This window comes from Protopterus annectens, chromosome 2.part0 (genome assembly GCF_019279795.1).
Source record: "Protopterus annectens isolate FY-2018-M chromosome 2.part0, PAN1.0, whole genome shotgun sequence".
NCBI classification, from domain to species: Eukaryota; Metazoa; Chordata; order Ceratodontiformes; family Protopteridae; genus Protopterus; species Protopterus annectens.
The window spans coordinates 1125364481-1125386560 of record NC_056728.1 but is presented as its reverse complement, the minus strand read 5'-3'; the positions used below and the strand labels follow the sequence as shown (position 1 = coordinate 1125386560).

At 43.7% G+C, this 22080-nt stretch overlaps 1 protein-coding gene across 1 annotated transcript in view; it reads right to left on the bottom strand.

The window, feature by feature from the left end:
* Positions 1–22080, bottom strand: part of LOC122793370 (microsomal triglyceride transfer protein) — a 704416-nt gene that overhangs the window by 389494 nt on the left and 292842 nt on the right. The gene's annotated exons all lie outside the window — the stretch shown is intronic.

The window sequence follows — 22080 nt, the reverse complement described above, 5'->3', positions numbered from 1 at the left end:
AATCACCTCAGTGACCACAAGCCATCCTTTGCAATATGAAAAAAAGCCACACCATCAGCACCAAAAACAATACTCCTAAAGATCATAAAATACTAGATGTGAGCAATGCAACAACTTTTCTGTCAAGGACAAAGTAGAACTGCCTACACTAGACAAAAGGCAAGAACAAAGGTCTAATTATATTCAGTTCTCTTCTACTGAACCTTCTGGATAAGCACACTCCATTATGCAAGTAAGAAACAATGCAACTGCATTCCCTGGATAAACAAAACCACTCATTAGCTGATGAAGGAATTAGACAAAGCCTGAATTAAATATGAAATTTGCCTAAATCGGATTGCTTGATTGGAGTGAAGTATTTGATCAAAAAAGAGAAAAAGGTGTTCAGTGGGCACTGAAAACACTGGAGTTCACCAACAAACAGTGAATGTGAAAGTAAGCTAGGACGACAAGAGTTGGAGATAGAACATATGTGATGGTGTCTGACATTTGAGATCATTTTACAAGACCTGAGAGGGATCATGACTAAATTGACTGCATGTTTTTATAAACTGAATGGCAAAGATGATGACGATGATGCAATAAAAAAACAAGGTTGCAAGGAAGCAATGTATGGGGTTTAACATAGAACTGGTCATGGCATGACATAATTAATTAAAATGTAAGACAAAGTACCAAGATACAACAGTTAAATGAGATTGAGGCCGAGTGGAAGGACTGAACTTTGTATAGTATATGAGGGAAAAATTCATCAAGTGTTCATATACAGTGGATATAAAAAGTGTACACACCCCTGTTAAAATGCCATGTTGTTGTGATATAAAAAATGAGACCACAATAAATCATTTAAAAACTTTTCTCACCTTTAATGTGACCTATAACCTGTACAATTTAATTGAAAAACAAATCTGTTAGGGGGAAAAATATAAAAAATAAAAAATGTACAATAAGCTGGTTGCATAAGTGTGCACACTCTTAAACTAATACTTTGTTGTGTGCACAGCCTTAAACTAATACTTTGTTGTGTGTGCACACCCTTAAGCTAATACTTTGTTGAAGCACCTTTTGATTTAATTAGAGAATTCAGTCTTCTTGGGTAGGAGTCTATCAGCATGGCACATCTTGACTTGACAATATTTGCCCATTCTTCCTTGTAAAAGTGCTCCACATCTGTCAGATTACGAGGGTATCTCATGTGCACAGCCCTCTTCAGGCCACTCCACAGATGTTCTATTTGATTTAGGTCTGGGCTTTGGCTGGGCCATTCCAGCTCTTTAATTTTCTTCTGGTGAAGCCATTCTTTTGTTGATTTGGATGTATGCTTGGGGTCATTGTCATGTTGAAAGGTGAAATTCCTCTTCATCTTCAGCTTTCTAGCAGATGTCTGAAGGTTTTGAGCCAAAAGTGACTGCTATTTGGAACTGTTCATAATTCCCTCCACCTTGATTAAAGCCTCAGTTCCATCTGAAGAAAAGCAGCCTCAAAGCATGATACTGCTACCACCATGCTTCACCACAGGGATGGTGTTCTTCTGGTGATGTGAAGTGTTGTTTTTGTGCCAAACATACCTTTTGGAATTGTGGCCAAAAAGTTCAACCTTAGTCTTATCAGTCCATAACACATTTTCCCACATGCTTTTGTAAGTCTTGATGTATTGTTTTGCAAATTTTAGCCAGGCCTGGATGTTTTTCAGTGTAAGAAAAGGCTTCCATCTTGCAACCCTACCACACAGCCCAGACATATGGAGAATATGGGAGATTGTTGTCACATGTAGTATACAACCAGTACTTGCCTGAAATTCCTGCAGCTCCTTCAGTGTTGCTGTAGTTCTCTTGGCAGCTTCCCTGACCAATTTTCATCTTGTCTTTTCATCAGTTTTGGGGGGGAGTCCAGTTCTTTGCAACGTCACTGTTGTCCCATATTTTCTCCACATTTTGATGACTATCTTCACTGTGTTCAATGGTATATCTAATGCTGTGGAAAATTTTTTGTACTCTTCTCCTGACTGATACCATTCAACAATGAGATCCCTTTGGTGCTTTGTAAGCTCTCTGCGAACCATGGCTTTGGCTATTACTGGCAAATGAGTAAATATCAGAAAAATCCTACTAGGACAGTTGAACTTTATTTGGGGTTAATCAGAGTCTCTTTAATTAGTGGCAGGTGTGTACCCAAGAAGACTGAATGTTGTAATTAAATCAAAAGGTGCTTCAACAAAGTATTAGTTTAAGGGTGTGCACACTTTTGCAACCAGTTTATTGTAAGCTTTTTATTTTTTTATATTTCCTCCTTAACAGATTTATTTTTTTTCCAATTGAATTGTACAGGTTATAGGTCACATTTAAGGTGGGAAAAGTTTTGAAATGGTTTATTGTAGTCTCATTTTTTTATATCACAAAACCTGGCATTTTAACAACGGTGTGTAAACTTTTTATATCCACTGTAAAGAAATTTTACCAGCTTCCTTTATCAGTATCTTCCATGGTGATGGATTGCCCTGAAGTTGATGTGGTTCATTTTTCACAGTTGGTTATTAAAACAAAAAGTTCTAACCCCGTTTTGGAGGTTTGGTAATTACGTATGATACATGGTAGAAAGTTTCCTTTGTTCATAATTTCGATAAGCAAGTGATTATTAAACAGCAATATTGTTTTTGTGATGTTATCAGGAAATGTCATCTAAAGAGTTTGAGATAAAAACTAACATACCAAGCAATTTTTAAAGTTTTATTCCCTGGTGAAGTACTTGCATATCCAATGATTCTTTAGGAAAGTATTTGCAACTTTAAAGCAACAGAATGACTTGAGAATAAGGACAGAACTTCATGAGAAGAATAGATGAATCAATCAATGCAGAATCTGTGATTATTAAAGAAAGATGACTGGCAATGTGAACAGATGCTGATTCATATACAGGAGGTCTCTAGGGTGCATATTTCCTTACTAATGTGGAAAATGAGGTTGCAAGAATCCATGATAATTGTTAAGTAATGATTTATATAGACTAAGGGACTTATTTATATATGCTCAAGCTTGAAATGTGCTTTTCTCTAGATAATTCTTTATTCTGTTTATTTGTGGTTTGTCATGAATCGACTTATATTTATTTATAAATCAAATTTCTTGTCAACAAAGAACTGGTTTACTTTCAATTTCCATTTTCTGATTCATAGTTAAAATTGTGAAAAAAAAGTATTTTCTTTGCTCTTCAAAGTTCAATACAAATACACCAGTCTTGTAATACCTAACTTACGGGTGGTATAAAGATTTTTTATATTTGATTAATAATATTGGTAGATGGTATTTTTGTGGCTGTGACTAGAGGGGTAAAGAAGAATGGATTTGTTACTACATGAAAGGTATTAAGTGCTGGCTAAAAGATTAGTGTGGGAGGTTGATCAATAGAAGCCTTGTGTGATTGGGTGTTGATTAGGTGCGCTGCCAGCTGTTTGGTCAAAATTTGGCATTTTGGCTATATTAAATAAAATGTGGGGATCCTGTAAATGATTTTTAAGGACAATATGTATCTCCTTATACCAGTATTTTGAGTTGTTAATGGTGGTCATGGCTCTATTTAAGCTAGAGGCTTTCAAAAAAAGTTAAATAAGTTTATTAGTTTTCATCCCAGTTAAAGAGCCTCATCTCCTCATTCCTTATTTGAAGGTGAATAGACTAGCACTGATATGATGGCTGCTTGCATTTCCAGTCATTGACTTAATATAAATAGCTGGAATGTTGAATGGGTAACCTAGCTGAGATAGATAAGAAAGCATACTAGACACAGTCAAGTTGAATTGACTGAATGAATGGCTCTTAAAGATGGTACAAAAATGGAAATGTAATAGTGGCCTTCATCTTAATAAGTCATTTTTAGTTATTGACCTTCCCCGGGTTTCATTAAACTCCATGCAGGAATAGTGCTATACCTTCATGGAGCGGATCACGCCCATGTAGAACAGCAGCACACCTTGCATATACATGAAGGCATGCTGCTGTATAACCTGCATGGGCACGATACGTGAACGAGTGCAGGGGGCATGTCCGAGCATTGCTCGCACAGTAAACATGCCCCCTGCACTCAGGAAGTGCCATATGACACTTTGAAAACAAAAACAGTGTCTGCAGAATGTCCATATTTGTGCCTCATATGTCAGGTGTGTTCCTACTACTGTTCTGGCAAAGAACTGAGGCTCAAAGTCATTAAATAATGACAAAAATGTGAGTGTTAGACTCCACATCCTATTATTCATCAACTTCCTAAGTTTGTAAGGGCAATATTTAAAATCTGTCCTCGCATCATGTTAGACTTCATCCAGAGGGTCAATATTATATAATTGAATGGTCAAATAGTCGAACATGTAATAGTCGACCCATAATAATCGAACCCCCACAATGTTGAATGAAAAAGAAAAAAAGAAAAACCTACCCAAACAAACCATTTAAGCATTCTACACAGGGGGGCAAGCCCCACTGCACCCCCCACACCCCCTCACTACTTAAATATACCAACTCCGAGATCGCACTACAATGCAGACAATGGAAAACTTACATTTCCACACTGTACAGAGAGCTCCATTGAACCGTTCAGCAATGTGTCAGTTCGATTATTACGGGTCGACTATTATGTGTTCGAATATTTGACCATTCGATCATGTAATATAAACCCCATCCAGATTGTATGCTGTAAAAGGTGGAGAGGTATGACTGTTAGCTATCTGCATATCCCTAAACTAAGAAAAATAAAACAAAAAATTTATTTTTGTCCCCTGTCCCCACTAAAGTTTAAGCATAGCTGAACGGGTGTGAGCATTGTGCAGCTTTGTATAGCATAGCTTAAACATCTGAAGGAGCTAAATAGAAATATACAGCCAAAATAGTGAAAATAAAATATCATAGTGGTTAGAGCTTTCGCTTAGCATGCAGTCATTCATGGTTCGAGCCCCAATGCAGTTTATTCATTTTATATGTGAAAACATCACTAAAATTATTTTTTGTTATAAATAGGTAGTGAATAATATATATTTGTTAGCAGGGTAGTGTAGCAGGTCCAAATGTAAGGTGTCAGTGTAGTACAGATGTGAAACCCCCATATAAACACAAGTGTCCCATACAATATAGCCACAAAAGAATATAATGTAATGAAAGCACATAAAAGGATGTTATGGAGGGGAAACATATACATATCAGAAGATGTCATTAAGAAGGAATCAACCCCACAATCCTGATAGTTCATAAAATGAAAGCTGAACAACACTAAATTGTGCTCAGCTATGCTTAGCTGTTGTAAGCATTGCTTAGATTTGAATGCTTAGCAATAATTAGCGTAGCTAAGCGGATTTGCGCACTGGTAAGCAGTGCTTACATCTACCCTTTTAAGCAATCCTTATCTGTGTTAAGCAGGTTTGCCCATCACTTAGCTTAGCTCAGCATATTCAAAATCATCCAATCATGGCAAAGGGCGGGAAATCAGTCCTATTTAAATCTTGCAGGTGGGAATACAGCCTATAACCAGTTGTAGCTGATCACTGCAGGCACTATGACTGGCGTTGGGGAAGGTGTGAGCTTTCGGGCGCACCGTTGTGGTATTCAGGAGTCCAGGGTCATGGTTGGACCCCTTGTAAAAGACCATGAAGGGAGACTGATGCAGGACCAGTACCAGGGCTTCCAGTACAAAGCAGAGGCCTGCAACCATCTCTCACGTGATCATCTCACCAGTGCTACTGGTATCCCTTGGACTGGTGAGCAGGTCCAGCACCATTAAGCTGACCTGATGTGTAGGGAGAGGGATCTTTTGCACCAGTGGATCCAAGACACACAGTCATGGAATGTCCCTGAAGTGTTTAAGTATCAGTATCAATTAGTGTTCTGCAAAGTCCAGTCTGAGTATGTAATCAATAGGTATGCATAAATGTTTATTTATCTCCTGTACAGCTGCAGATGACAAGGCTGCAAATATTGACATGCATCCCAGCAGGCTGCTAAGGCTGCATCAGGAGGCTGGTGAGTAAATATCTAGCTTGCATTATCCAGGGTAAATAAGTAGAAAGTAGTAGATTGTCAACAACTAGTATGTAAACTGTGTACCGTGTGCAATGACTAAAGGACTGTCATCAGGTGAATAAAGGTCTCTGTAACATTTAATAAAAATGAAAACCCCAGATTGTTGTTTAATTTGTCATGTTGTGGTAGTAATATAATGTGTACAAGTTCTGCATAGTTATGTGTTTCTTGTAGAAAATAACTGTTTCATGCAACTATTACTAAAAACCTAACACATATCTGTTGTCTGAAAAGTGCAGTACAGTCCTCATTACCTAGGGTATTTGTCTAAATACAAGGTCAGTTTGTGCAAACCAGAGAGTACTAGGGAGAAAAAAGTAGCTCATTGTGATGAAACACAGCTGTGGTTTACCTTTTTGCACAAACAGGCACAATTCAAATCCTAGTAGTGGTGGTATGCTGAATGCATGTTGTCAAAGAATGTGTGAATATTTGTATAAACAGTCAGGTAGTATTAACATAAATTACCTCTGCAGGTCTGCAAAGTAAGGAAATGTTTGTAATAGCTGTAAGAAGGCTTTACCAACACAATCTGTGCTCAACATATCCACTGTCCAACCCCAAGGCTGCACATGGCAGTAAGATAAGTACATACAACAAGCTGATATATGTCCCTCAAGTGTCACAATGTCACGGCTAATGGTCACTGCTGATAACCAGGGAGACAGAAATCCCGGTGGAGTATGTCAGTACCACACCCCCAAGCATGAGTGCCGGGCACTCCTGTCATTGTCACATATGTAACTGTGAAGATGCGAATATGTTTAGAAACAGTCGGGTAGTGTTAACACATATTTCTTCAACAAGTCTTCCAGGTAAAGAGATGTGTTTATTAGCTGTAAAAAGGCTTAACCAATACACTGTGTACAACAATCCCACTGTCCATCCCCAGGCCATAGGTAGATATACAGTTAGGTCAGCCATGGAGAATAATGAGTAGAGTAATGATCTGTACAGTTGCTGAAAACTGCTGCCTAGACAGTTGTTAATTGATCCCCCCCCCACCCCATCTGCACCAGTACGTCATACACATTAAATGGGTATGTTTATCTCCAAACCTACTGTTAGGACATGTGTCCTATTGTTATACAAATATTGAACTGTTTGAATTTTAATGTTCCCTGTTAAATACTATCATTGGTGGCCTGTTGGTATCAAAGTAACTTGCATGCTGTTATAATGCCTACAGAGGTTCCATATATGCATGTGTTCTGTTTGCTATGCAACTGTTTAAATCATGTGTTATGAGGTTAATCGGAACACCCATGCATGCTGTTATAACTAATCCTGAATTGAGTTATTCTTGACTAACCACCATATTTTTTAAACTGAAACACTATATCAGGTCTGGGAAGGCAGATCCCGGTGGATCCAACTGTGCCACCTCATCTGCTGTGGTACTGGGCTCCAGCACATCTGGGACCCAACCCGGGCCTTCCTCTTCCATTGGTCCTGCACTACCTTCAGGTGGAACTGCCTCAGGGGACAGGGCTTGCCCGCCTGGGAGCAAGCACATAGAGGAGACCGTCAACCACAATCAGGTCTGGGGATTGGTGTGCAGCGTCCACCATTCAGAGTATGGTGATCAGCTGTGGCAGCTTGAAGGCTGCCTGGCACATCTTGAAGGTCAGCCCGCCCCTCTTGCACAGCCCCAGCACAGCCACCTTCAGGGCCGAGAAGGTGCAGTGGTGACTGCTCATGGGTGGGGACCTCAGTGCCACTGTAACCATATGGGGGCTTATGTGTGTCTGATTCCAACCACCATTCCCATCCAAGGTGTTTACCCACAACATGTGTCATATATCACCCCTGTCAGCTGTCTTGTCTGTCTTGTGTGTCTTCCTACCCAACTTGCCTCCCCAAATGTACCCCACTATCTTTCCCCAACATCCCACTCTTATCTTATTAAAAAAAAAAAGGGCAATCTGTTCCCCCCAAAAAACTGTTGCCCCATACATAGCTGTCCATTTTGCACACATGTCCACTTGACACATGTAATCTTGTCTAACTGGCTTAACAACACATTACTGTTGTCCTCACCCCTCTCTCAGGGGTTTTAGTGTCCAAATTCACTTCCAAATTCTGGACAAATGCACAGCTGTTGCTGTATCAGAAATGAACAGCTATGGACCTTCCACACACCTGTCCTGCTCGATTTACCTTTACAAAGCCGAATCACAGTGGTGCAATTGCTCATATGAGCGAACCGTAACCACGAAAGTGAAAACAGTGATAGTTTGTAATGTTCAAAAGTCAGCAAATCGAAAAGCAGATTCACTGATTTTCGAACACTAATGTCGAACGAAAAATGTAATAAGGTTTAAAGCAGGGCGGCAAGCCCCCCCTGCACCCCCCATGTGGAGGCTGTGCCCCCGACACCCCCCATACTTTAATATTCTAACTCCAGGATCGTACTACAGTGGGGAAAGGGACCATTTCCTGATCCCCACTACAGTATAATCCGCCCAAAATGCCAACTGTGCAACGAGTGAATGTCAATGTGCATTCGCTCATTGCACATTCGATCATTTTTCCATTCAGCGTTTGCAAACTTTGCAAACTGCCTTTCGGACAACTGCTGTTCACCCTTGTGCAATATGCACACATGAAGGTAAACCATCCTGCACATACCTAGCTATCTGTCTGAAACAATCTGGCCAGTCGAGAGCTATGTTCAGAAAGTACAGTTGTGTACACTTAACCATAAATGTAGATGTTCGAGTGTATTCACTGTTGCAGTCATCACATTTGGGTTATCTGCCACAGGTAGCCCTCAGTTGGCCCGAATACCAGAGACTTAATATTTCTGCATCAGTTGCTGTCGCTTCAGGACTGATGTGAGGTCGCCAGGGGTATAAAAATGGGCAGTCGATGCAATTACATCAGTTTTTCTTGCCCCAAATGTCAGGAGCCCCCCAAATAAGGAGCTAAGTTATGGTGGGGAAAACACCACCAGTAAAAATAAATACCAATACCAATACCCCTGAAGGGGGTGAGTAATAGACATAGAGAGCAGAGAGAGATATAGAGAGACAAGGGGGCTGGAGGGAGGGAAATCAGGACTGCAACAGTGAATACACTTGAACATCTACATTTGTGGTAAGTGTACACAACTGTACTATGTTTTTCATGTTTCACTGCTGCAGTCATCACACTTGGGTAGATTCCCAAAGCTGAAGAAGGGTGGCAGCAGTCAAGAAGAGTTGGGGCTGGCTAGTATGCCTTGCAGGACTGCTGTTGCAAAACCCATCCTGGATTTGGAAAAGATAGGCAGGTGGTAATGTTTGGTGAAGGTGTGTACAGAACTCCAGGTAGCAGCTTCCAGGATGTCCCTGGTAGGGACTCCCCAGAGGAATGCTGTAGAGGTGAAAGCTGTCCTAGTGGAGTGTGTTCTGACCCCCTGAGAGGTTGGTTTCCCATGGTGCTTGTAGCAGAAATGGATGCAGTGTGCTATTCATTTGGAAATTGTTTGCTTTGAAATGGCTTTGCCCTCTGCCCCTGGTGCAAAACTGACTAGTAACTGGTCATATTTGCTGAAAGTCTTAGCCCTATCAACGTAGAATCTGAGCTGTATGTGCATGTCCAAGGAGTGCAGGATCCTTTCTCCTTTATTCTGAGGATTAGGAAAGAAAGTTGGCAAATGGATAGATTGGTTGAGAGCCACATTGGACACCACTTTAGGCATAAAGGAAGGGATAGTCCTGAGGGAGACCCTGTCAGCATAAAACATAATGAAGGGTTCCACAGCCATAAGTGCTTGTAGCTCAGACACTCTTCTAGCTGAAGTGATGGCCAGAAGCAAGGCTGTTGTCCAAGAGAGGAATTTTAACTCTGCTGACGCTGCTGGCTCAAAGGGGGGTAGTGTGTGCTTTTCCAGTACAAAGTTAAGGTCCCAAGCAAGGGTGGGTGCTCTCCTAGATAGCCTTAAGTTGTTTGCCCCTCTAAGGGACTGTTTGATAAGAGGTGAGAGAAGAGAGGTGGCTCAGTGCTGCAAAGAGCCGAAATGGCAGAGGCATGGATCTTAATGGAGGAGAAGGATAGGCCTCTGTGGAGTAGATCTGCTAAATAATCCAGGATTAGAGGCTGGGAGGGCAAAATTGTGTCATCTCCTTCAGATTGAATCCAGGAGCAGTACCTTTTCCACTTATCAGCATAGGATTTCCTTGTACTGGGTCTTCTGGCTTCAACAATGATGTCCAGCACCTGCTTGCTTAGGATGATTACTAGGGGAGAGTTCAAGGAATAAGCCAGGCTGCAAGATTTAGGGTTTGCAGTTGTGGATGCAAGATCTGTCCCCCTTGCTGAGAGAGCAGAGTTGGGTTCTGGTGTAGGTACCAGGGTGGCACCAGTGACAGGCTGTGCAGGAGTGGGTACCAGTGCTGGCATGGCCAGTCCGGGACAATCAGAATTGTCCTTGGTCTGTCCTGTCTTATCTTGAGCAATACTCTTGAGAGAAGGGGCAGGGAGGGAAAAGCATAGATTGAGAGATTTAGCCACTGGAAGGATAGGGCATCCACTTTCCAGGCCCTGCTGTGAGGTGTCCTGGTGCAGAATTTGCTGAGCTGGTGATTGCAGGGGGAGGCAAAGAGATCCACCTCTGGGGTCCCCCATTTCTGAATCAGAAGGTTGAAAGTGCTGGGCTCTAGTTACCACTCATGTGGGTCTAGGAGATTTCTGCTTAAGTCATCTGCCAGTGAGTTTTGTTTGCCTGGCAGGAATTTAGCTTGCAGATGGACCTGCATGTCCAAGGCTGTGTTCCACAGGGCCATGGCTAGCCTGCAGAGTGGGTAATAGTAGGTTTCCCCCCCTGCTTGTTGATGTACCACATAACTGTGGTGTTGTCTGTTTTTATTAGCAGGTGTCCTGGTCAGAGTAAGGATCTGAAAGCTATCAGAGCATGCTGCACAGCTAGCATCTCTTTTTGGTTGATGTGCAGATGAATCTGACTTGGGCTTCAGTGGCCCTTAATGCACTTGCCATCCATGTGTGTCCCCAAGCATAGTCTGATGCATCTATGGTTAGGGTCTGGGCAGCATGGGGTTGAGTAAAGGGCAGTCCCTTGTGGTTGCATGCTGCTGCCCACCAAAGAAACTCTGTCCTTAGACAGGGTATTATAGGAATGATGGTTTCCAGGTCCTGAGAGTGTTGGCACCAAAGACTTTTTAAGTAACATTGAAGTATCCTCATATGCAGTCTGGCATATGGAATTAGTAGGATGCATGAGGCCATGAACCCTAGGGCCTGCAGGATTTTCCTTGTGGATAGCTGGGTTCTGGTGGCCATTTGAGTAAAATAGTCTGTCAGATAGGCTTGTTTTTCTGGAGTGAGGAATGCCATCTGGGATGCTGTGTCCAAGCTTGCTCCCAGGAATACAATCTTTTGACTGGGGACTAGTTTTGATTTCTTTTCATTGATGGTGTACCCCAGGGAGGTTAGAAGGTTTTTTACAAATGTCAGGTGCTACAACAGCATTTCCTGTCTGTCTGACTGAATCAGGCAGTCATCCAAGTATGGGTAAATTTGAATATTTCTCTGTCTGCAAGTAAGCAATGGCTGGAACCAGGCATTTTGTGAATACTCTGGGAGCAGTGGATAAGCCAAAGGGAAGTGCAGAGAACTGATAATGCATAGATCCTGCCCCAAAGCGCAGATATTTCCTGCATGACTCCCTTATAGGGATGTGCAGATAGGCTTCTTTTAAGTTTAGGGTGTCTAACCAGGCATCTTTGGCTAGCATAGGCAGACGCTGCTGCAGGGTGAGCATTTTGAATTTTGGTGCCACCAAGAACATGTTGAGAATTGAAAGATCTAGGATTGGGTGCCAAGTGCCCTCTTTTCTGGGTACCAGGAAAAGTCTGGAATAAAATCCTTGACCTATCTGTCCCGCAGGAACAGGTTGATTTGCCCTCATAGAGAGCTGGGATTGAACTTGGTTTTGTGCCTCTGCCCACTGGTTTGGAGGAAGGTCTGGGAACCCTTTTGGGGTTGGCAGTGAATGGAAGTAAAATTTGTACCCCTGGGATACAATGTTGAGGACCCATCGGTCTTTGGGGAAGGGCAAATTTTCCTCCTAGGGGCACAAGCAGTTGGGCAGAGGTGGGGGTGGAGTTGAGAAGTCATTGGAAATTCTTTCCGTAAGGGGGTGGTTTAGCACTCCCTGCTGTAGAGGTGGAGGCACTCCATTGCTTAGATCTCTGCATACTCTAAGACTGTAGTCTGGGCGGGGTCTGTTTCCTCTGGGTCTAGTTTGAGATGGCCTTGAGGGGGCTGGAAAGGGACCAATGTTTCGAGGGGCAATGCCTACTGAATATAGGAGGTTGTACTTGCAAGAATTCTTTGACTGTCTGCATAGCTTTTTCTTCCATCTTTTTAAGAACCTCTTCTGCTTTGGTGCCAAACAGATTGTCCTTGTTCAAAGGAGCATCTGATAACTTTGATTTGACATGGTCTGGCAAGGTCTGCTCCTTATGCCAGGCATGCCTTCTCAGTACAGAATCAGTGACTGCTGCCCTGCAAGATTTTACTAGGGTGTCAAAGCCACACTGCAATGTATGCTTGCTGACTTGGCTTGCAGAATGCATAAGCTCATGCAAGTCTTTATTTTCTGCACAGTCTGTAAAGGTAGCTATTTTTTGCTTAATAAGTTCCATAATATGCTGTTGGTACTTCAGCATGTGAAACTGAAAATTCAAAGCACTAATGGCGAGAGTTGCAGAGGTATATACTTTCTTACCCCATCTGTCCAAAGCTCTGGAATCCTTGTCTGAAGGGGTGGGATTCTTAGCTGTAGTTGCTTTGATACCTTTAGACCCCTGGGAGATGACTTCTGGGTCAGCAGTAGGATTTTTGAAAAGGAATTTGTGAGAGTCAGGTACTCTGTAGTACCTGTCAGGTTTCCTAGGAGCAGGGGCTAAATTATTAGGAGTTAAACTGGATTCCATAAAGACATCATCCACCACATCCAGGACTGGTGGTATTGCTAAAGGCCTATGTTGTGGCAAATCTAGAAACTCTCTGAGTCTCTTTTTGGACTGAGGATAGTCTTAGCATTCCCAGTGGAAATGCTCTCTTAAAGTATGTAAGGTTTCACCAAAAGAAAAATCCTCTGGAGGAGAAGCTGAGAGAATGGATTCCTCTGCATCTGAATCCTCATAAGCAGATAAGGGCATGTCTTCATAATCAGATACCTCAGAGTCATTGGACTCTTGGTCTGTTGATGCTGCTCGGGACAGGTCTCTTTTTCGCTTAGCAGGGGAAGGCTGACTTCCCCTAATCAGCATAATAAGGCCTTCTGCCATTTTAAGCATTTGATGTTGTGGCAAGGGAGCAGGTGCATGAGCTTTGGTCATCATTTTTTAGGAGTAGCGCGTACTCTTGGCCTTAGAAACTTGGTAGTTTTAGACAGAACTGAAGACGTGAAAGAAGTTGTTGGTTTGTGTCAAACATCGGTAGTACGAGGAACTTCCTCAGAAGCCAGTGCCTGCTCAGGGGCTCCGGATCCATCCAAGGTAGAAACATCCGCAAGTTCTGTAGTTGAAGAAGAGTCTCACGGTATACTAGACTCCAAATGGGTCTCGGTAGAGGCCTGCGAGTCCATTGAAGTGGGCATCAGGGGCTGCGAAAGCATCTCAATGAGTACCGATGAACTGGTGTCTAGCTTAATGGAAGCGTCATCGGCAGCTTTGAACCTGTGCGGTCTGTCTCTGTTATGCTTTTTCAGAAGATCGGTAGTCGGATGGCTTACCGAAGCCATTCTGGAATATGGAGATCGAGAATGAAAGTATTTAGCGACAATAATGGCCAGATGACAAATAGTTCGGGTGTTGAACAAGGCACAAAACCGACAGCGAGGTACATCATGGTCTGGGCCTAACAGGTGACGCAGTAAGAATGGAAATCTTTGGTGTGGTATTTGCTTTCCATAGGCAAGACAATTGTTAACTTTCTCTAACATCGGTTAAAGCAAGAAAAAAGGATTTTCAACGGGGTACTTAGCTTTAGAAGACTTCAGGATAATTCAATTCGGAAACGAAAACTCAGGTAGCGGCCGACCGGCACTCATGCAAACTGCTTCTGCTATGGGCTCCTCAGCAAGAAAGACTGATGTAATGGCATTAGCTGCCTATTTTTATACCTCTGACATCAGTCCTGGAGCGACATCAACTGACACAGAAATACTAAGTCTCTGGTATTTCGGCCGACTGAGGGCTACCTGCAGGCAGATAACCCAAGTGTGATGACTGCAACAGTGAAACACGAAGAACATCCCCATAGTGCAACAAATATGGACCAAGCCTGACAAAGGGAGGGGAGGGTAAAGCCATGAAAATGGGAACATATCCCAAATACTGCTGTAGATAAGGTGAAACAGTTGATGCAGTAACACCCTCCTGTCTGTTGTAACATATATCGACTGGAATAGCCCAAGTACCCCCCCCCTAGTTACTGACATAAATCTTCACATCATTCCACTGATGTGTCAGACATACACAACACATATGGGGGGCTGTCTCCACAATGTTTGTTGTAAGAGGTTTTTCCATCTACCCTCTGTGATGCTGTTTGTCACACACCTTCATGAAGTCTCCCTCACAGGCAAGGAAACGGTGCAACACCCACACGAAGTACTCAGTTATAGTAGTGTGTTTCCATGCCATTGGGTATGGGAATGATACCACAGCTGTTCCACATGCAATTAGCAAGTGGGGGATTCCAACTGGTGCACAGACCAGCAGCTGCTCATGAGCATTACCTACTAAAGGCAATCTGCTGCCTTTACAAAACAGATGTATATCCTACATCTGTCTCAGAAAGAGAGAGATACACACACACACACACACACACACACACACACACACACACACACACACACACACACACACACACACACACACACACACACTGAGACTGATGGATTATACCAACTGCACCGAAATAACCCCCCACACAGGTATGTCAAACAAATAAGGATGTAATGGAATGTAGTAGGGGGTAGAAAATAGGAAGTTCAAACAATATTATGCCTCAACAACACATGCTGTACTGATATATTGCTGAGCAGAACCTATGGCCGTAGCATCTGTGTCTGTCTGCAGTGACACAGAACACAGCTCAGGGCCCTGAGTCACCCCAGGAAAGGATGGCTTACATATGACCACTACTGGAGTGTGTGTTGCACAGTACTGACTGTGACACTTCTAGGCCAGCTACTGGGATGTTGCAGATATTCATATGTTAATTGTCAATGCAAATATGCTATACATGTTTGTCTCAGACATCTGATGGACCTATACAGGGTATTTGCATACTGAAATACTGTTGCAGCTGTGTGTGTTGAACTGCATGAGATATACTGAGCTCATACCATTTAACTATCCAGTGTTATGCACACTGACCATATGTGTGCCTCATAGTTGTAGTTATGTCATCAAGAGTTGTGTTATGTCTGGCAAATAATTGTAAACCTGTGAACACTGAAATTACAACATCACCTTCTCTTTCTTTTGGTTATAACTGTTAGTGGTCACCACAGCAGATCATCTGTCTCCATGTCTTCCAGTCCTCTGCATTTTGCTCTGTCACATCCATCACCTGCATGTCTGCTATAACCACATTAACCACATACATACACCTTATCTCAGGCCTTCCTCTTTTCCTCTTACCTGGCAGCCTCATCCTTTCACAAATATACACAGCAGACCTCCTCATCACATGTCCAAACCATAATCCTGCCACTCTCTGGCTTTGTCCCCAAGCTGTCCAACCTGGTCTGACCCCCTAACATACATATTACTAATCCTGTCCACCCTCGTCACACCAAGTGCAAATCTTAACATCATTAACTCTGCTACATCCAGCTCTGACATGTGCCTCTTTTTTTCAATGCCAGTGTCTTCAACCCATATAACATAGCTGGTCTCATTACCCTCTTGTAGACCTTCCCTATCACTCTTAATGTAGTCATCTGTCACAAATCACACCTGACACTCTTCTCCACCACCCATATCCTGCCCGTATTCTCGTCTTCACCTCTCCCCCACACTCGCCATTGCTCTGAACTGTTGTTCCCAAGTATTTACACCTATCCAACTTTGAAAACTACTCCCTGCATCCTCACCATTCCTCTATCCTCCCTCCCATTCACACACATATACTTAGTCCTGCTGACCTGCTTTCCTCCCCTCTTTACACCATACCGCCACCTCTCCAGGGTCTCCTCAACCTGTTCCCTACTCTCACTACAGACCACAATGTCATCTGTAAACAGCACAGTCTAGGGGGACTCCTGTCTGTCAACCTGTCCATCGCCACTGCAAATAAGAAAGGGCTCATAGCTGATCCCTGATGTACTCTCACATCCACCTTAAACGTACATGTCACTCCCAATGCAGAACTCACTGCTATCACACTATCCTTGTACATATCCTGTAGCATTCTTATGGATTCCTCTGCCACTCCTGACCACCTCATACAATACCACAACTCCTCTCTAGGCATCCTGTCATACGCTGTCTCAAAGACACAATGCAGCTACTTCCAAACTTCTCTGTATGCCCCCATCAACACTCACAGAGCAAACATCACATCTGTACTGCTCTTTCCTGTCATGAAACCATGCTGCTGATCAGTAATCCTCACCTCCCTTATTAACCTAGTTTCCAACACCCTTTACCATTACCTCATGCTGTGACTGATCATTGTTATCCCCAGTAGTTACTACAGCTCTGCACACCACCCTTATTCTCATAATCAGTACCCAAACACATTTCATCCACTCTTCTCACATCCTCTCACTTTCCAAGATTACAGTAAACAATCCAGTTAAAAAGACCACTGCCATTTGTCCTAAACACCTCCATGTTTCCGGGTATGCCATATGGACCAATAGCCTTTCCATTCTTAAACCTCTTTATAGCTATCCTTACTTCCTCCTTGACAATCTGTTGCCCATCCTGATTCACCATACCCACATCATCCAGTCTTTTCTTTCTCATTCTCTTCATTCAACAGCCCATCAAAGTACTGTTTTCACCTGCTCGACACACTCTCCTCACTTGCGAGTACACTTCCACCATCATCCTTTATCACCCTTATTTGCTGCACATCCTTCCTAGCAACATGCCTCTGTCTAGCCAATTGGTACAGGTCCTATCCTCCATCCCCGGTCTCCAACCTAACATACAACCCTTCAGATGCCCCATTCTCAGCCTTTTCCATCACTCTCTTTGCCATGCACCCCATCTCCCTATACAACTGTCTACTTTCTTCATCTTTCTGACAATCCCACTTCTCCTTGGCCATCCTCTTTCTCTGTATACTCCTTGTACTTCCTCATGCTACCACCAGGTCTCCTTGTCTTCCTTCCTCTGTGCAAATGTCACAGCAAGCCCCATTCTACTCATCTCCCTTACTAGCTCGGAGGTAGTTACCCAGATATTTGCTAAGTCTTCACTGTCACCCATTGCTTGCCTTAACTCTTCCCTGAACTCAACCTCACAATCACCCTTTCTCACTATCCACCATTTGATTTGTGGTGCTGCCTTCACACTCCTCCCCCTCTTCTCAATCACCAACGCCATCCCACAGACCAACCTTCCATGCTGCCTAACTACACTTTCCCGTGTCACCACTTTACAGTTACCAATCCCCTTCAAACAGACCCATCTGCATAGGAGATAATCCACCTGTGTGCATCTTCCTCCACTCTTGTACATCACCCTATGCCCCTCGGTCTTGTAAAACTGTGTATTCACCACACCCATGTCCAACCTCTGTTGCAAAATCCACCACTATCTCACCTTCTGCATTCATTTGCTTAACACCATACCTACCCATCACTTCTGCATTCCCTCTGTCCCCTTCACCAACATGCCCATTGAAATCTGCTCCAATCTCCACTCTCTCACCCTTGAGTGCACTCATCACCATTTCATCCAACCACACCAAAGTATGCCTGTCTCATCCATTACACACACAATTAGCAGAGCATATGAACTAACAAATGTCATCATTACACCATCAATTCCCAGCATCCTAAACATCACTCTACCTGACACTCTTATCACCTGCACAAACACTCTTAGCATAATGTTCCTTAAAGTTAACCCCTACACCAGTTCCCCTCCCATACACACCATGATAGAACTATTTGTACCCAACTCCAATACACACAGCTGTACACCCCTTCCATCTGGTCTCTGGCACACACAATATATCCCCCTTTCCTCTGTCCAGCATATCAGCTAGCTCTGTCCCCATACCAGTCATACTCACAACATTAACATTTCATACCATCACTACCACACACCTAACCTTTCTCCTCTCTGTCTGCCATATGAGTGTCAGACATCCTCCAGGCTACGTCTGTGAATGCAAAGGCTACTGCACTATCAAATGACATACTTGTGTTACAACAATATGAAGATAGTGTCACTAATTGTGGCCCATAGCCCATCATGTATGTGCGGTGTCCTCCAGATGTCCTGCCCTAACAGGTTGACATGACTGACTGAGAAGCAAGACTGTAATTACAGTGTGCCATAATGACATAGAACAGAAATGTATAGCAGGTATTACCTGTGCATATGTATGTATGGTTAGGTGTGCCTGGCTGCCTCATAACAACTGACATGGTATGTGAAATATCAGGTAAATAAACTGTACACTTTGTACATGTGTGTAACCTTAGTTTCTGTGCATCCAACAGAGTTACAGTTCTACTGCTACTGGTTGTGGTATTGCCCTGACACAGACATGGGTAGTACAATGAGCAGGAGTATCATGTGGAAATTATAGAGGTGGCCAACTGTGTTCTGACCCTGTGTCCATGCCTACAACAAACAGATATATGACCACCCACATAGCTGTATGGCTTCAGCAATACCTTACTTGTAAAACCTGTCTCCACCAAAGTAGAGTAAACCCCTTTGCTGGACAGCAGCAATGCACAAAGTACATAATGTGATGCTATATTGGCTGTACAGGGCTAAAAAGGAGCTGGCACCAACTGGCCAGCATGTCAACCTTTGTCTGAATGAGTATATTAGGTCACAGGTGGATTACTGTAAAGCTAACTATGAGTACAAATTGGACACATCCACTAAGGGCAATCATAAGGTCATCTTCACATATGTCTGCAGTCTCAGAGGCAACAACCCAACCCACCCTGTAATGGTGGTCAATCACAGCACATACACACACACCATAGCTACATCCAACCAGCTGCAGACAGGTTTAGGGCAAACATCATCCCCCTGGATCACCATCAGTATAGGTGGATATGCACATCACATGCATCCCTCCCCTCATCATCATGGATCAGTTGCAAACTGCCTAATCGAAATTAATGAAAGCAAGTCCCCTTGGGGCCTGATAACATTCCTGTCTGCATCCTACATGAATCCAGGCATAAGCTTCCAGCTCCATTACACACTGTATGCAAGCAAAGCCTGAGCACCATAGACATCCCATCTACAAGGAACATGGCCACTGTCTTCCCTCTTCACAGCTGTGAATGCTGAATGGTGGTTTATGCAATGTACTGGCCCTCATTGCGGGGAACATGACACATCCAAACCAGGGGTAAAATGCATGTTCATACAGTGCTGCCAGGTACAGGGGTATGATGTGTTTGTAAGCAGTGGCTAATGATAGTCCATATTCATGTGCTGGCTCTGTAAAGAACTCTGGTCAATGTCTGAGGTCCTGTGATGTGTTTCCCTGTTTATGTCTTCCAGGTGCCATGCACATTCCCATGCTGGCAGTACCCCCAGCACTACTGAAAGGGGTGTGCCGTCCATGCCACGATGCAGCAGGCCATGGACACATGATCCTGGCTGGTCCCAATAGGGACGTGGATCCAGCAGGCAGCAGTCACCATCGGGGAGTAGTACTGCATCTGGACTCAGCCCTAGAGGTGCCAGTGATACCCTCACCAGGCCCAGCTCCCGTGTCCATGGCCAGAGATGTTGAACTGTACACCCTGTCATATAGGGCCAACAGCTGTCCAACATACCCCTGTGTAGGTTGCCCACATGGTGTGACTGTGTGCATACAAACACACACACATCACCATCAGAACTGTCACCTCCACACACACACATATGCACGCACATGCACACACACACACGCACACACACATACACACACACACACACACACACACACACACACACACACACACACACACACACACACCACCCCTGCAGAGCCCATTTAATGAACACCCCCAAAACACACACACACATGATGTCAACCATATGACCCAGCCTAGGCTTCTGGCAAACCCACACAACACCCTCTACATATGATGATGCCTGTGCCACTTCCATGCCATCCATACCATCAATGCAGGGACATGCTTATATGGGTCTGATGCGCAGGGTGACTTTAGTAGAGTGTAGCTATTTAATGCTGTGTAAGGTGCTGTCATCTGGCATTTGTAATAGGTACACATCAGAGTGTGTGTGTACCTTTTCAGCCATTGTGCATTATTGGTGTTAGTAACACTAAGTGAATGTGTTCTCACATGCTGTATTCTGTTTGTGTTTCAGGAGTCTGTGTGTCTGAAGGATGTGGTCCTGCAGACATCACTAACGAGGAGTATGGCAGTGTTGTAACACATCGACCATGTCATTGTCGAGGTACAGCTGTATCTGCACACATTTCCCAGGTCTGTGTAACAGTTCTTGCATGTGCCTCACAGCTTATAGGGCTGAAGGGTTGTATCTCAGTCTATGATGGTTGACATCAGCTCTAGAATGGTAAGTGTGGTGGGTGGAACACACCTCAGATTGCTAACGCCCTCAACCCCAGAGGATATTGTGTCGACCAAACCCACAGAGAATACTGTTCGCACACACACACACACACACACACACACACACACACACACACACACACACACACACACACACACACACACACACACACACACACACACACACACACACACACACACACACACACACACACATGCATGCACAGGATCACAGTTGCCACTGTTGTGTTTGGAGCCCCATGCATGAGCATGCCCAGTGTGACCTTCTATAGTAAATGTGGGACTCCATTCCAGGAATTGTTGTGCTCCAGTCCAGTTTGTTTTGTGCTACAGCCATACCTCTCCACCTGTTGGTACAGGATATCTGGTGATAGCCTATCAAAATTGGGAGACAATGCGCCATACGGTAATTGTGACTATTTCTGTCAGTACTGTATGGGCTGCTATGGTTACAAGGCTTGATTTAGCAGACATCTGATATATATCACATTTGACACTGTCATGTATTGTTTCAGTACCTCATGACATACCTCCTCAGATTATCATAGTGATTTACCAGAGGAATACAGGATGGATGATGCACACTCTAATAGTATGGGCCAAATGCTACACATTCTTGCACAAACCAGCCTGTTGAGAGGTGTGCCTCTGAGCAACTGACTGTTGGAGCTGTGGAAATGATCCAGCACCTTGGTGATATATTACAGTGGTGGAATCTCTGTGCATGTCTGTCCTGGCATGGTCTGATTTCCAGTCCATGGTTGGGTAATATAAGTCAGGCAGAATCAGGATGACAGTTAGACTCAAGATAGATTTGTACGGGATAAGATATGTGGGGGTGGGGTTGGGTGTCCTGGGACAGATATGTTAGCCTATAGCTACCAGTACTTTGCATACGGGTTTTCTCAAAGGTTGACTGCACTTGGAGGGTCTTGTGTGTGCCAGACTGTTTGACCAGCCTGGAGGTGTGTGTGTGTCTTACATATACGTATGGCCCACCTCATTTTGCTTGGATGGCCACATTTTTGGGTCAGGATGTTGCATAGGATGAGTGTTCAGGGAAGGGTGTGTTACTCCCCATGGCTGTGGCCCAGGGTTCTGTGGGTGCAGACATGTCACCATCTTCCAATGCTAGGACTGCTTGCAATGAGTGCATTCTCATGTTTAGACTCCTAGCCCTGCCTGTTGACTGTACACAGTATCACAGAATGTCTGGATTCATGACTCATATATCTGGTTAGT